Here is a 16,975-nt window from a genome sequence, read left to right on the forward strand (position 1 = left end):
CTCTCTCTTTTTTTTCTTTTTTGATAGCTCCTTTCTCATTTGTTTCTTAAATTCCACTTATGAGTGAAACCATATGGTATTTGTCTTTCTCTGACTGATTTATTTTGCTTAGCACTATACTCTTAAGCTCCACCCATGTTGTTGTAAATGGCAAGATTCCATTGTTTTAATGGCTAAATAATAATATTCCATTGTAGGGGTGCCTGAGTGGCTCAGTTGGTTAAACGTCTCACCTCGGCTCAGGTCATGATCTCGTGGTTTGTGAGTTTGAGCCCCGCATTGGGCTCTGTGCTTTGGATTCTGTGTCTCCCCCCTCTCTCTGCCCCTCCCATGCTCATGCTCGGTCTCTCTCTGTCTCTCAATAATAAATAAACGTTAAAAAAATTAAAAAAAATATTCCATTGTATACATATGCCACATCTTCTTTATCTGTTCATCTATCAATGGACATTTGGGGTGCTTCCATAATTTGGCATTATAAATAATGCTGCTATAAACATAGAGGTGTATATATTTTTTGAATTGGCGTTTTCATTTTCTTTAGATAAATACCTAGTAGTGCAATTATTAGATCATAGGGTAGTTCTATTTTTAATTTTTTGAGGAACCTCCATATTCTTTTCCACAATGGCTGCACCCGTTTGCATTGCCACCAACAGTGCGGGAGCATTCCTTTTCTTCATATTCTCACCAACACTTGTTGTTTCTTGTGTTTTTTATTTTAGCCATTATCACCGGTATGAGGTGGTATCTCACTGTAGTTTTGATTTGCATATCTGTGGTGAAGGGTGATGTTGAGCATCTTTTCATGTGTCTGTTGGCCATCTGGATGTCTTTTTTTTTTTAACGTTTTTTTTTTTTTTAATTTATTTTTGAGACAGAGAGAGACAGAGCATGAATGGGGGAGGGGCAGAGAGAGAGGGAGACACAGAATGGGAAGCAGGCTCCAGGCTCTGAGCCATCAGCCCAGAGCCCGACGAGGGGCTCGAACTCACTGGACCGCTAGATTGTGACCTGAGCCGAAGTCGGACACTTAACCGACCGAGCCACCCAGGCGCCCCTGGATGTCTTGTTTAGAGAAATGTCTGTTCATGTCTGCTGCCCATTTGTTAATTGGATTATTTGGGTTTGGGGTGTTGAGTTGTATCAGTTCTTTATATATTTTGGATACTAACCTTTTACTGGATAGGTCATTTGCAATGCAAATATCTTCTCCCATTCAGTACACTGTCTTTTAGTTTTGTTGTTTCCTTTGCTGTACACAAGCTCTTTATTTTGATGTAATCCCAATAGCTTATTTTTCTTTTATTTCCTTTCCTTCAGGAGCTATATCTAAAAAAAATGTTCTATGGCTGATGTCAGAGAAATTATGGCCTGTGGTCCCAGAGAGGGGACTTACCACAGCTGCTGCCAGGATCACGATTCCACAAAGCTCACAGTTTCAGGAGATGCAGTTTTGGCAAGGTTTGTGCTGGTCTTCTGGGGGAGGGGACCTACAGCACCAGTACTGAGACAAGCCCAGCTGGAGGGGGCAGATCCCCAAAGCCTCGTGGGGGGTGGGGCATGGTGTAAGCAAGTTAAGAAGTGAATGTTGGGGTAGTGCTGGTTCTTGCAATGGCCATGTGTTTATACTGGGATAAAGGGAGGGAAATGTGCCTGCCAGCTCCTTTGTTCCTGGAGAAGTCTCCCAATGAAGCTGCCCCTCCAGTACATGCTCTGAGATTAGTAAACAAATCTCTTTCCCATATACCCCAAGCATCTTTCAAACTTCTGCTTCTGTGCTGTTTCTCCATGGGTTATTTGTTGCTCTATGGCATTAAGTGTAAGGACTCAGTTTCCTCTGGCCTTCCTGGCTCTCCCAGAGTGAGCCCACTGATTTTTTAAATTCTAGGCTTTGGCTTGTGTCCCTGAAGCACGGATAAGATGATGAGATGAGATGAGATGAGATGAGATGAGATGAGATGAGATGAGATGAGATACAAATAAAATTCTAGGCTTTAAGTTCTGCTGGTTGGAAGAATTCATGAAATTTGGCCCCTCTGGTTTTCAAAGCCAAACATTATGGAGAATCAGTCTCTCTGGTGTAATAGCAGGTTTCTTTCCCTACTCCATGCCCACAGGTCCTCCCTCCAGGGGAGAGTCCAGTGAATCCCTTTAGCTCCTCACTGTGTCTCCACCCTTCCTACCCTCTTCAGTGTGGCCTCTTCTCTACATTTAGCTGTGGAGTTTGATCTGCCAGTCTTCAGGTTGTTTTCTGGGTTCTGATGTGAGTGTTATGTAGTTGTATACATGGGACAAGGTGAACAGGGTCCTCATACTCTGCTATCTTCCCAGCAATCTCTCTCTCAGTATATCTTTTTTTTTTTTTTCCACGTTTATTTATTTTTGGGACAGAGAGCGACAGAGCATGAACGGGGGAGGGGCAGAGAGAAAGGGAGACACAGAATCGGAAACAGGCTCCAGGCTCTGAGCCATCAGCCCAGAGCCCGACGCAGGGCTCGAACTCACGGACCGTGAGATCGTGACCTGGCTGAAGTCGGACGCTTAACCGACTGCGCCACCCAGGCGCCCCTCAGTGTATCTTTTTATGTAATCTGACTTTTACCACCATAGTAATGTTTTACAAACCATTCACATAATAAATAAACTGTTGAAACCAACCAGTATATAGGGTGACAAGAAATGGATACAAACACTAACAACTGAAGTTAATTATATACAAATGAGTAATATAACCACATTGGGAAGAAAAAAAACTAGCTAGTACCCTTGGGGAAAAAAATAATAACTTAAGGTTAAATACAAAGAATGGTTCATAAATGCTATACTAGTCAGTAAATGTATTTCTTGCATGGAAATGAGTTAGCAACTCTGAAACTACTCTATGGGTACATTAGAAATGAATGAATAAATAAATGTATTGTAGATAATAAGAACAGGGTTTCTCATTCTTATGAAAGAAGTTACAAATAAGGAATAGGAAAAGACTAAAAATGAACCCTATGGTATAGGATTGGAACCTGAACTATCAGTATTAAATCATGTTTTAAATATACACAAAGATAAATATAGATGTATATATCTACATAGGCTAATACATATACATATACATATACATATACATATACATATACATATACATATACTTTCTAGCTCTCTTTGGTAAGAGGGCCTAGAAGAAACGACACTCCAGTAATAATGAACACACCTAGCCCCAAATCTTGGTTTCTAAACATCAGTCTCCAATAAAAGGAACAAGAGTTTTTGGAAAAATCATTGATTTCAGGGCTGGACAGGGAATGTATAAGATGATCCTGGAACATCTTGTGGTTCCAGAGAGATAGATAGATAGATAGCCACTTGTTGAAAGAACACAGGAGTCGAGATACGTTCATCAGATTATTCCTTTCTGCCTGTGGACACTGCTGAGTAAGCATCATTAAAGTCTCCCCTCCCACAGCTGTCACTTCTAAGTCAGAATCTACTAAAGAGCCTGAATGGCTGCAGAAGCTTTTTTATTGGAGGTTTGAGCTTCGAAACAACTGATAAGAGTCTGAAGAGCCATTTTGAGCAGTGGGGAACACTCACTGACTGTGTGGTAATGAGAGATCCAAACACCAAACGCTCCAGAGGCTTTGGGTTTGTCACCTATGCCACTGTGGAGGAGGTGGACGCAACCGTGAATGCAAGGCCACACAAGGTGGATGGGAGAGTTGTGGAACCAAAGAGGGCTGTCTCGAGAGAAGATTCTTAGAGACCTGGTGCGCACTTAACCGTGAAAAAGATTTTGGTCGGTGGCATTAAAGAAGACGTTGAACAACATCACCTGAGAGATTATTTTGAACAGTAGGGGAAAACTGAAGTGATTGAAATCATGACTGACCGAAGCGGTGGCAGAAAGAGAGGCTTTGCTTGTGTGACGTTTGATGACCATGACTCTGTAGACAAGACTGTCATTTGAAAATACCAGACTGTGAACGGCCACGACTGTGAAGTCAGAAGAGCCGTATCTCAGCAAGAGATGGCCAGTGCTTCGTCCAGCCAAAGAGGTCGAGGTGGTTCTGGAAACTTCGGTGGTGGTCACGGAGGTGGTTTTGGCGGGAATGACAACTTTGGTCGTGGAGGAAACTGCAGTGGGCAAGGTGGCTTTGGTGGCAGTCGAGGTGGCAATGGATACAGTGGCAGTGGGGATGGCTGTCACGGATTTGGTAATGATGGAAGCAACTTTGGAGGTGGCGGAAGCTATAATGATTTTGACAGTGACAACGGCCAATCTTCAAACTTTAGACCCAGGAAAGGAGGCAATTTGGGGGGGGGGGGGCCGAAGCTCTGGCCCCTGTGGTGGTGGAGGCCAATACTTTGCCAAACCACAAACCCAGCGAGGCTATGGTGGTTGCAGCAGCAGCAGCTATGGCAGTGGCAGAGGTTTAAAAAAATATTTTTATTTTATTTATTTATTTTTTAATTTTTTTTAACGTTTATTTATTTTTGAGACAGGGAGAGACAGAGCATGAACAGGGGAGGGTCAGAGAGAGGGAGACACAGAACCTGAAACAGGCTCCAGGCTCTGAGCTGTCAGCACAGAGCCCGACGCGGGGCTCGAAATCACGGACCGCGAGATCGTGACCTGAGCCAAAGTCGGCCACTTAACCGATTGAGCCACCCAGGCACCCCTAAAAAAACATTTTTAATGTTTATTCTTTGAGAGAGAGAGAGAGAGAGAGAGAGAGAGAGAGAGAGAGAGAATGAGCAGGAGAGGAGTAGAGGGAAGGGGGGGGACACAGAATCTGAAGCAGACTCCAGACTGTCAGCACAGAGCCCGATGCAGGGCTCAAACTCACAAACCGTGAGATCATGAGCTGAGCCGAAGTCAGACGGTTTTAGGTTTCAATTGCTACCAGGAAACAAAGCTTAGCAGGAGAGAAGAGTCAGAGAAGTGGCAGGGAAGCTACAGGTTCCAACAGTTTTGTGAACTCAGCCAAGCACAGGGGTGGCAGGGCCTAGCTGCTACAAAGAAGACACATTTTAGACAATACTCATGTGTATGGGCAAAAAACTTGAGGACTGTATTTGTGACTACTTGTATAACAGGTTATTTTAGTTTCTGTTCTGTGGAAAGTGTAAAGCATTCCAACAAAGGGTTTTAACATAGATTTTTTTTTTGCACCCATGCTGTTGATTGTTAAATTAAAAGTCTGATCATAACGCTGCATAAATGTGTCTTTAAAAAAAAAGAAAAAGAGAAAGAAAGAAAGAACACAGGAGTCAACCTGAAGGAGCTTCTAATGGCCAAATCTGGAACAATTGAAGCAATAATAATAATAATAATAAATTATAACCTACAGGATAAATAAATATCTGAGTCTCTATCAATATTAGTGAATAAATAAATGGAAGAGGTAGTTCTTGCTGGCACAGAGTTCCAATTAATAAATGTGGAAGAGGGAAAAGAAAATTACCCTTAGGTAACATCACAGTAATAATTGTTGCAGACAATATCTATCAATGAATTCCAAAATTCAGTGGACAAAAGTTGGAGAAGACACAGAACGTGCATAGTCTCAAAGTATCTTCCCCAAGGTATTTATTAACTACACAGGGAAAAATAGTAACTTCACAGTAAACAAATCATTTTAACCAAGTGATCAAGGTCAACATAAGTCACAATGCAGACCCCTGTAATATGATGTACTAAGGATGAAGATCATTTATGGGGTATTTTTGCCCCCAAAATGCATAATCCCAATCCCATCATGAAAAATATTAGAGAAACCAAAAGTAAGAGATATTTAAAGAAGTTACATTCTTTGAAAATGTCAAGATCTCGAAAACAATGAACAACCAAGGAAATGATACAGACCACAGAAGACTAGGGAGAAAGTAGGTGCTCTATGAGACCCTGGCTAGGATCCTGGGACAGAAAAACACATTAATGAGAAAACTGATAAAATCAAATGAGATCTTCAGTTAATAGTATTGTATAAATTTTAATTTCCTGATTCTGGTAGTGTACTATGGCTATGTAATATGTTAACATTAGGGGAAGCTGATCTGAAAATATATGGAAAATCTATACTGTTTTGTGGCTTTTCTTTAAGTCTAAAATTTTTATGAAATAAAAAAGATTAGAGAAAAAATTATTTTGCATTATTTACTACAATTAAATCAATGCATACTTGATTGACCAACAATTCCATTCATAGATGAAATACATGCATATGTGTACCAAAAGATATTCACAGAAATGTTTATAGTGATATTATTTCTGGTAGAGAACAACAGTAGAATGGATAAAATCATAAAATGGAATGATAGTAACAAAAATTAATGAACTATAGTTCCATACAAAGAATCTCCTGAACATAATATTAAGCAAAAGAAACCAGACATTAAAGAATATATACTGCATGATTCCATTTATCGGGCAAAATCAACCTACAATGTTAAAGATGAAGATAATTGTCTTTTGGGAAAATGGGGAGGTTTATATGGTGCAGGTAATATATATATATGTGTGTGTGTGTATATATATATATATATATACATATATATGTATATATACATATATATATTTCTGGGATTTGTATATTTTGTGATAATTCATGTAGTGCTTTTATTTATTTATTTATTTATTTATTTATTTATTTATTTATTGGGAGAGTGCAAGCAGGGAGGGGCAGAGAGAGGGGGACAGAGGATCTGAACCTGGCTCTGCACTGACAGGCTGACAGCAGCAAGTCCAATGTGGGGCTCGAACTCTTGAACTAGGAGACCATGACCTGAACCAAAGTCAGGCGCTCAACCAACTGAGCTACCCAGGTGCTCCTCATGGAGTATTTTCAACTGTGAGTTTTCACTTACGTTTATTATAATTTTTAAAGTTTTTATTTTTTTATTTTTATTTTTTTTATAATTTTTTTTTCAACGTTTATTTATCCTTGGGACAGAGAGAGACAGAGCATGAACGGGGAAGGGGCAGAGAGAGAGGGAGACACAGAATTGGAAACAGGCTCCAGGCTCTGAGCCATCAGCCCAGAGCCTGACGCGGGGCTCGAACTCACGGACCGCGAGATCGTGACCTGGCCGAAGTCGGACGTCCAACCGACCGCGCCACCCAGGCGCCCCATATAATTTTTAAAGTTTTTAAAAGAAGAGTTCAACCAATGCTTCCATTCTAGATGAAGTTACATGGACAAGATTCATCCTCTTATATAAGACAACTAAAAGAAGTCCACCTAAAATGATTATAAACCCCAGGGCTCACACAGGGAGGAGAAGTATATTCTGTTCCCAGATTGACTAAAAAGCTTAGTTCATAGGACATCTTATGGAGTATTCAGACAGGCTTTTGCCTCATGGTGTGGGCAAAATTAGCAGTAGACTAAACGCTCCTATAGTCTCATCTAACAATGAACAAAAGGATCAAACTACTGCTACATAAATGTGTCCTAAAAGTTTGAAGATATTTATCAGATTAGAAAAATGCCCAGCATCTAGCAAGATAAAATTCACAATATCTGACATCCAATAAAAAAATATCAGGCTAAAGGAGTGACATCAGGGAAGATAGCTGAGGAGGAAGCACAGGAATCCATCTCTCCAACTAAACAACTGTATTGGCAGAGTCTATCTGATTTAACTAATTTGGGATTCTGGGGTTTATTCAGTGCTTTACAACTTTTAAGGGAAGGCTTGACCAGTAAAGTGTAATTTCAGCCTTTAGAACTATAGCCGGTATCCATTCCCCACCTTCCACCCCTGTTACAGGAAACGTTCCTAGAGCACCTTACAAGAGCTAGAGTAGGCAATAAGTATCTTCTCTTGTAAGTAAGAGATCTTTGTTCTGATTGTGAATTATTGTTTCAGATCAGGGAGGTGCAGATACAAAGCTAGGCTAGCGTTGTTGGAATCTCCACTGAGTGAAGCACCTTTCAAGGGGTTTAAAGATATAGCTTCTGCTCTTTTCCTTTCAGTTTCTTTTTTGCCCCTTTGGGAGCCAGACATTTAAAGAGTAGGAAATCCAAAAGCAATTATATGTTTGGGGGAATTTAGAAAATCATTATGCATTTCCAAAAAAAGATGCAGGCTGATGCCTGGCACATAGAGATTAAAACAAACAAACAAAACAAAACAAAACAAAACAAAAAAACCCCTGGAGGTAGTGGAGAAGGATATTTTCATTTTCAGACTTACCATATTATAACATTCAAATGTCCAATTTTCAACAATAACAACAAAATCACAAGAGACACAGAGAAATAGGAAAGCATGTTCTATTCAAAGGGAAAAAAAAGTTGTAAAAACCATCAACAAGGAAGACCAAATTGCAGTCTTCCTAGACAAAAACTTTAATAAAATAATAAAATAAAATAAATAAAAATTCAAAATAAAATAAAAATTTTAAATAAAATAAAACAACTGTCTTAAAGATACTTAAAGAGTTAAAGGAAGACATGGACAAGGTCAGGAAAATTATGTATGAACACAACAGGAGTATCAATAAAGATATTTAAAAAAAACATAAAAAAGATCCAAAATGAAATTCTGGAGCTGAGAAGTATATCTGAAACTTCCAAAAACAAAACAAACAAACAAAAAAGAAAGAAAAGAAAATTCCACTAAAAGGATTAAAAATCAGATTTAAGCACACAGAAGAATAAGCTAACTTGAAGATAAGATAGTTTAAATGATGGAGTCTGAGGAACAGAAAGGTAAAGTGAACAGAACCTAAGGGACCTGTGGAACACCATAAAGAAAGCAATATATACATTGGAGGAGTCCACAAAGGAGACAAGAGAAAGTGACAGATTATTTAAAGAATTACTGGCTGAAAACTTCCCAAACTTAAGGAAATACATGAAAGTACAAATCTAGAAGCTCAATGAATCCCAAGTATGCTGAACTCAAAGAGACCCATGCTGCGACAAATAATAACCAACTATCAAAAACCAAAGAAAGAATGTTCAAAGTAGCAGTAGAGACACAACTATCACATACAAGGATCCCCATGAAGATTATTAGCAGAATTTTCATCAGAAGCCTTGGAGGCCCCAAGTCAATGGGTTGATGTATTCAAAGTGCTGAGAGAAAAAAAAATGTAAATCAAGAATTCTATATCTGGCAAAAGTGTCCTTCAAAAATAAGGAAGAAATTAAGACATTACCAGACAAACAAAAGCTGAGAAAGTACATTACCACTAGACCTGTCCCATAAGATATGCTAAGAAGAGTCAGGTTGAAATGAAAGTATTCAAAACTCTGTGGAGGGGAAATAAAGATCCTGATAAAGTCAAATACATAGGCAATTATAAAAGCTAACAGAATCATAATTTTGGTTTATAACTCCATTTCTTATTTTCTACACTGTTTATTTTTTTTTAATTTTTTAATGTTTATTTTTATTTTTGAGAGACAGAGCATGAGCTGGGGAGGGGCAGAGAGAGAGGTAGACACAGAATTCAAAGCAGGCTCCAGGCTCTGAGCTGTCAGCCCAGAGCCTGACACAAACAGTGAGATCATGACCTGAACTGAAGTCACATGTTTAACCAACTGAGCCAGCCAGGTGCCCCCATTTCCTACATTAAAACACAAATGCAGGGGCGCCTGGGTGGTGCAGTCGGTTAAGCGTCCGACTTCAGCCAGGTCACGATCTCGCGGTCCGTGCGTTTGAGCCCCGCGTCAGGCTCTGGGCTGATGGCTCAGAGCCTGGAGCCTGTTTCCGATTCTGTCTCCCTCTCTCTCTGCCCCTCCCCCGTTCATGCTCTGTCTCTCTCTGTCCCAAAAATAAATAAAAAATGTTGAAAAAAAATTAAAAAAAAAATAAAACACAAATGCATAAAAAACAATTGTTAGTCTGTTTGGGGGTACATTATATACAGATGTAATTTGTGACCTCAGTAACTGAAAGGAGTGGGGACAGAGCAGTATAGGGGCAGAGTTGTTGTATGTGATTAAAGTTAAGCTAGTATAAATTCAAACTAAGATTGTGTAAATTTACAAAATTATTTGTAATCTCCTTGGTAACCAAAAAGAAAATAAGTATAGAATATACACAAAAGGAAATAAGAAAGGTATCAAAACATTTCTTTAAAATACACACACACACACACACACACACACACACACACACAAGATGACAGTAATGTAAAAAATAAGGGGGAAAGCTATAATGCAAAGAGAAAATAAGTAACAAAATGGCAAAAATTGAGTCCCTCCTTATCAGTAATTACTTTAAATTTTATGAATTAAACCATCTTATCAAAAGCTAGTGATTAGCAGAATAGATTTAAATTTCTTTTTAACGTTTATTCATTTTTTGAGAGACAGAGAGTGAGTGGGGGAGGGGTGGAGGGAGAAGGAGACACAGAATCCGAAGCAGGCTCCAGGCTCTGAACCGACAGCACAGAGCCCGATGTGGAGCTTGAACTCACAAACTGTGAGATCATGACCTGAGCCAAAGTCAGACGTTTAACTGACTGAGCCACCCAGGCACCCCTAGCAGAATAGATTTTTTTTTAACTATGATTCAACTATATGCTACCTATAAGAAACTCATTTTATTTATTTTTAAAGATTTTATTTTTGGGAATGCAAGCTGGTACAGCCACTCTGGAAAACAGTATGGAGGTTCCTCAAAAAACTAAAAATAGAGCTACCCTACGACCCAACAATTGCACTACTAGGCATTTACCCAGGGGATACAGGTGTGCTGTTTCAATTTTTTTTTTTTTCAACGTTTATTTAGTTTTGGGACAGAGAGAGACAGAGCATGAAGGGGGGAGGGGCAGAGAGAGAGGGAGACACAGAATCGAAAACAGGCTCCAGGCTCTGAGCCATCAGCCCAGAGCCTGACGCGGGGCTCGAACTCACGGACCGCGAGATCGTGACCTGGCTGAAGTCGGACGCTTAACCGACTGCGCCACCCAGGCGCCCCAGGTGTGCTGTTTCTAAGGGACACATGCACCCCCATGTTTATAGCAGCACTATCAACAATAGCCAAAGTATGGAAAGAGGCCAAATGTCTATCGATGGATGAATGGATAAAGACGTATTACTCAGCAATCAAAAAGAATGAAATCTTTCCATTTGCAATTACGTGGATGGAACTGGAGGGTATTATGCTAAGTGAAATTAGCCAGTCAGAGAAAGACAAAAATCATATGACTTCACTCATATGAGGACTTTAAGAGACAAAACAGATGAGCATAAGGGAAGGGAAACAAAAATAATATAAAAACAGGGAGGAGGACAAAACAAAAGAGACTCATAAATATGGAGAACAAACAGAGGGTTACTGGAGGGGTTGTGGGATGGGGATGGGCTAAATGGGGAAGGGGTACTAAGGGATCTACTCCTGAAATCATTGTTGCACTATTTGCTAACTAATTTAGATGTAAATTTTTAAAAATGAAAAAAAAAAAAAAGCCCTCAACCACCACAACTTGTTCTTCATGCTCAATATTCAGTGATGTTAGCTAGTTTAAGGTCCTCTTGAAGCTGATTAGGTTTAGCTGTAGCAATTAGGGTCCTCCTGAAGCTGGAGATGTATCTTTGTCACTCATGTAACAAGGCTGCTATATGAAGAAGAGGAATGGATATTCAGGAGACAATCAGAATGGCAGAGAAGGTAGGGGAGAATAATAGGAAAGCTTTGGAGGCTTGAAGTATAAGAGAAGACAGCTGAAGGATTAAAAGGGTACGTGAAGAGGATATCAAGACTGACAAAGATAGAACTCACAATTTTGTCGAGAACTGGCACTATTTATCTTCATCTGGTTTTGGAGACATAACTGCAATGAAATATATTTGCCATGTTGCTCCAAACCAGGGAGACTTGTTTCTTATATTTCAAGACACTTCTCAGGGTTTTCTTTTTCTTATTAAAACATTCTTATAAGGAATTTTCCCCTTAATTGCTGGATTGCCACTCAGGACTGGGTGATCTTCAAGTCCCAACACAGAGGTAGGCACTTTCTGTAGTGGGAAGATCCAATACTGAAGTGCTGGTTTGGAAATATTTATAAAATAGATACACATCTGGTAAATGAATGAACAAAGAAATGAAGAAACATTGATAGAGGAAAGCTTTCACTCTCATTGCTGCTTTTACAATCTCAAATCTGTTTTTAAAAGGAGATTTGAAGCTTTCTGCTGGTTTTAGTTTCTTAAGATCCTTAAAAGGCGGGAAACTGAACCTTTGAAATTCAATGGGAGAAAAACAAGAAAGGTATAGGCATTCAAAACCATGTGTAGCAGAAATATCAGGAGACCTCTGACAGATCATTTCATCTCCCTGAATCAGTTTCCATCTGCAAAATCATTGATGAGCTTTTGTGTCAAAAATTAGATCATCTTTGGCTTTTCAAGATGCATGGAATTGTATTGGGCAGAGGTTTCCTGGGCAAGAATGCTCTATTTCATTATACTGCTAATGTAGGAAGCTCCACCAAGCACTGGGGAAAATGGTTTCACTGTCAATGAAGGCTGCTGTGTGAAGCAGGGACCTATGTTTAGTTAGTGTCTGAGTCTATCATCACTTCAATCTTTCCTGTTGAAAAGTGAATTACTGTAATGAGCTCTTATATATGCAGTCAAGCTGAAGAAATGGGAACAGCGTGCTGGTTAACTAGAGACTCCTCTATACCTTAACAATCTTGTTTATGACTAGACTGAAGTCTTCAGGACTCAAATATTTCACTACTTCTCAAAGGGGCTATTCTGGTTATTATCTAAATGATGTCTAATGAACCATCCCGAACTGAAAAAAAATAAAAGATTTTATTTTATTTTTAAGTACTCTCTGTACCCACCAAGGGGCTCAAACATACAAACCCAAGATCGAGAGTCACATGCTCTACCAACTGAGCCAGCCAGGCACCCTATAAGAGACTCATTTTATTTTTAAAATTTTTATTTATTTATTATTATTTTAGAGAAAGAGAAAATGAAAGCTTGCAAGTTGGGGAGGGGCAAAGGGAGAGGGAGAGAGAATCTCAAGCAGGCTTCATGCCCAGCATGGAGCCCCACGTGGGGATTGATCTCACAACTGTGAGGTCATGACCTGAGCTGAAATCAAGAGTCAATCACTTAACTGACCAACTGAATCACCCAGACACCCCACAAATAGACTTTAAATCAGAAAAGATTACAAGAGGTAATAATAAAAGGTCCAATACGGCAAGAAGAAACAGTTATAAACATTTATGCACCTGATCACATAGTCTCAAAATTTAAGAAGTGAAAATTGACAGAATTGAAGACAGAAATAGTTCTATAATAGGGGGAGACTTCAATAAGTGACTTTCAGTAACAGAACAACTAGACAGAAGATAAGTTAGGAAATAAAGAACTAAAACAACACAGTAAACCATCTAGATATAACAGATGTATACAGAACACTTCAATAGAATACACAGTTTTTTCAAGTGCATGTGGGACATTCTTCAGGAGAGACCATATGTTAGGCCACAAAACAAATATCAATATATTAAAAAATATATCACATGAAGCATTATTTTTTACAAACACAATGAGATAAAGCTAGAAACCAATCACAGAAGAAAAACTAGAAAATTCATGTACATGGAAATTGACATATTCTTAAGCAATAAATGGGTCAAAGATGAAATCACAAGGGACATTAGAAAATATGTATGGATGAAAATGAAAACACAACATACCAAAACTTATAGCATGTGGCAAAAGCAGCGCTAAAAGGGACATTTAGAGGAAAAAACTTTAGGAAGTTTATATGAAAAAAAGATCTCAAGTCAATTACCTAATTTTACATGATAAGGAACTAGAAGAAGAATAAACTAAATCTGAAGCTAGCAGATGGAAGAAATTTATAAACAGTAGAGCAGACATAAATAAAAGAGTAGAGGGGCGCCTGGGTAGCTCGCTTGGTTGAGCATCCAACTTCAACTCAGGTCATGATCTCACACTCATGGGTTGAGCCCCACGTAGGGCTCTGTGCTGACAGCTCAGAGCCTGGAGCCTTGCATCGGATTCTGTGTCTCCCTTTCTCTCTGCCCCTCCCCCACTCACACTCTGTCTCTCTCTCTCTCTCAAAATAAATAAACATAATAATTAAAAAATTTTTAAATAAAAGAGTAGAGAAAATGAATAAAACAAAAGTTGCTTCTTTCAAAAAAAAAAGAAATCAACAACAATGATAAATCTTTAGCTAGATTGACTAAGAAAAACAGAGAAGACTTAAATTACTAAAATCAGAAACCAACATGGGAACATTACTACTGATTCTACAGAAATAAACAGGATTATGAGAGGGTACTATGAACAATTGTATGCCCCCCAATTGGATAACCTAGATAAAATGGAACAATTCCTAGAAACACAAAACATATAAAGACTGAATTGCAAAGAAATATAAAATCTGAAAAGACATAACTATAAAGGGAAACAAATTGGTAATAAAAAACTTCCCAACAAAAAAAACCTCTATGCCAGATGGCTTCATTGATGGAATCTACCAGACTGGAGACTTGATATGTCCCTGAGGTAGGCCAGTGAATGTGTATTGCTGGCCTTGCCACCTGAAAGCAAACTGTTTCTGGTTGTCTTTATTGACAGGTATGAATTTGTCGTATCAGTAGCTGCATACCAGCTACCAGAGGATGTGTTAATTTGCTCAAGCAATGAAACCACATCTGGCACACAGCTGCAATTAGAGTCACTATCTGCTTAATTAATTTTACAATAATCCACTTTTAGTCTCCAAGATCCCTCTGTCTTCTGCACAGGCTAAATAGGCAAGTTGAATGAAGAAGTGATGGGAATCTCCACTCTTGCATCTTTCCTTGATGGGGGGAACTTATCTCTACAATTCCTTTAGAGATGCAGTATTGGTTTGGGTTTACTATTTTCTTAAGTAAAGGAAGTTCTAGTGGCTTCCACTTGGCATTTCCCACCATAATAGCCTTTATTCCACAGATCAGGGAATCAATGGGGGGATAATGCCAGCTGCTGATTATGTCTATTCCATCTATGCATTTCAGATCTGGTGAAATAATCACACGATGGGTTCACCATAAATTTTTGGCAGTGTACCATAGTCATTCCTCAAAGGACCCAGCCTTGTCTTTATTCAAAGGGTTCTGGGTCTGTAAAGTGGCTCAAGTCTGGGAACTGATTGAGGGGCCATGACTCTTTTTATGATTCAGTTTAGACTTTTGTTCACTTGACTTAGAAATTTTCTACTTACATAGTTCAAATGAGAATTTAGTATGCTTCTTATCTATTTCACTTCTAAGAACATCGTAATCAACTAGCCAATGTTATAGTTCTTTATAAGGCCATTTTGATTGATGCTTTGACTCTGCTGTCCATTACAGTAACCACAACCGCCTTTGGTGGTTGAGTACCACAACTTGGCCCCTGTAACCTCAGGATTCAATTACTCCCATTGTACTTAGGTTTCCCAATTCAGTGACTGTGTTTCCCACTGTAAGGTCTGGACTAGAAAGACAATCACAGAGCTTCCCAAGGATGCCCAGGCCTCTCTCATAAATTCATTTCTCACAGTCACAGTAAAAGGTATATCTTTTGAACTTCTCTGGAGTGGTTCAGTAGGTTCTAAGTGACAAATCTGCTGTAACATTCCAGTCTCCCTAAGCCTTTGAATTCTTTCTTCTACATTAAACCAGGGCAAGTCTGGTATTTCTTTCTCACTGTGGGCAAACTTCTGGTCCACATTTCAGCCAACTGACCAACCAACCAACCAATCAACCAGTTAGAACCTTTTCTAATTCCCCAAGCTGTAATATTAAATACAATTTCTCTGCTTAATGAACCCATATCAATAAATTCAGCCTGACCCAACTTTATGTTCCTCCCATACTCTTATATCCCATATCCCATACTCTTAATACCCATTCCTACACATATTCCCTGGATTTCCATCTGTAAACATGAGAAAACTCAAGTCATTCTTTGGAGTGTAGTGCATGTCCTCATGGATCACACTTTGAACCTCACCTTTAGTGTCCTGCTGCATTTGAGTATAGTTATAAGTCTAGAAACAAAAAGATGTGGTGAGTGTGATTCCTGAAAAAAACTCAGCGTTATCTTGCATGGCACCTGCCTCAAAGAGGTCATTACAGTGTCTTCAGACAATTAAGGGTTAATCCCTTCAGAAAGGAGTGGAGAGGCCACTACTACTATGGGCAAAGAGGCCACTCCCATGGATATGAAGAGGCTGCTCCTATGGAGGGTGGAGAGGTGGTTCCCCTGGTGAAGCACACTCATCAGAATTTAGAGGCTTAATGTCCCAAGGTTTATCAGGGCCTTCCCACACATCCCCATTCCAATTTTCACAGTTCTGTTCCTTCCTAATCAACATTTTCACTTTAACAGTAGACATCCTGCAAGGCTGGGAATTCAACTTGCATTGTAATTCATCCAGTCAGAGAATGAGATTCTTGGTTTAATTTTAAGCAATATCAGCCATGCAGCTATAGGAGATAAGGGTCTCCTTCAGGACACACAAAGAAGATTTCAGGTCATTCATGTTGTGCTTTGGCTAGAAATTTGTATCCCTGAGCTCATCCTTTTCTTTCCCCCACTTTATCCAGTGACATTAGGAGCAAGCAACCAATCTCATTATATTTGTTAGTTTGCCAAAAATGTCTGAAAGTATCATATACACAGTCACCCAGATTCTTGCTTTTTAAAAGCTATTAACTAGGAGTATCCAATAGTAATATTTTACATATCTTAATTGACAGACCAAGTTAAGGACTATCAGTGCTCTCTTTAATACTGGAAATGGAGTCATTCACATCTTTAAATCTAATCAGATTAGAAAGCCAATTCCAGAAACCCTAAACCCAATTCAGAAAACTTATCCTTAAGATTCTATTCCTTCAGAACTGCTTTCTCTATACCAGACTCTGTATTAGTAGTAGTAGCATTCTCCAGAGAAACGAACACTGGAATATATATGTACACAGATAGAT

The 16,975-nt window shown here is 39.1% G+C and overlaps 1 protein-coding gene and 1 pseudogene across 1 annotated transcript in view; one reads left to right on the plus strand and one right to left on the minus strand.

Moving 5' to 3' along the window:
* The window catches only part of FAM186A (family with sequence similarity 186 member A), a 147,300-nt gene that overhangs the window by 114,883 nt on the left and 15,442 nt on the right, over nt 1-16,975 (minus strand). The gene's annotated exons all lie outside the window — the stretch shown is intronic.
* On the plus strand, nt 3,587-4,439 carry LOC124501179 (heterogeneous nuclear ribonucleoprotein A1-like; annotated as a pseudogene).

Source organism: Lynx rufus, unplaced genomic scaffold, assembly GCF_022079265.1.
Source record: "Lynx rufus isolate CCGP_SWC_20201006 ecotype Redwood Valley unplaced genomic scaffold, mLynRuf1.p SCAF_7, whole genome shotgun sequence".
Taxonomy (NCBI): domain Eukaryota; kingdom Metazoa; phylum Chordata; class Mammalia; order Carnivora; family Felidae; genus Lynx; species Lynx rufus.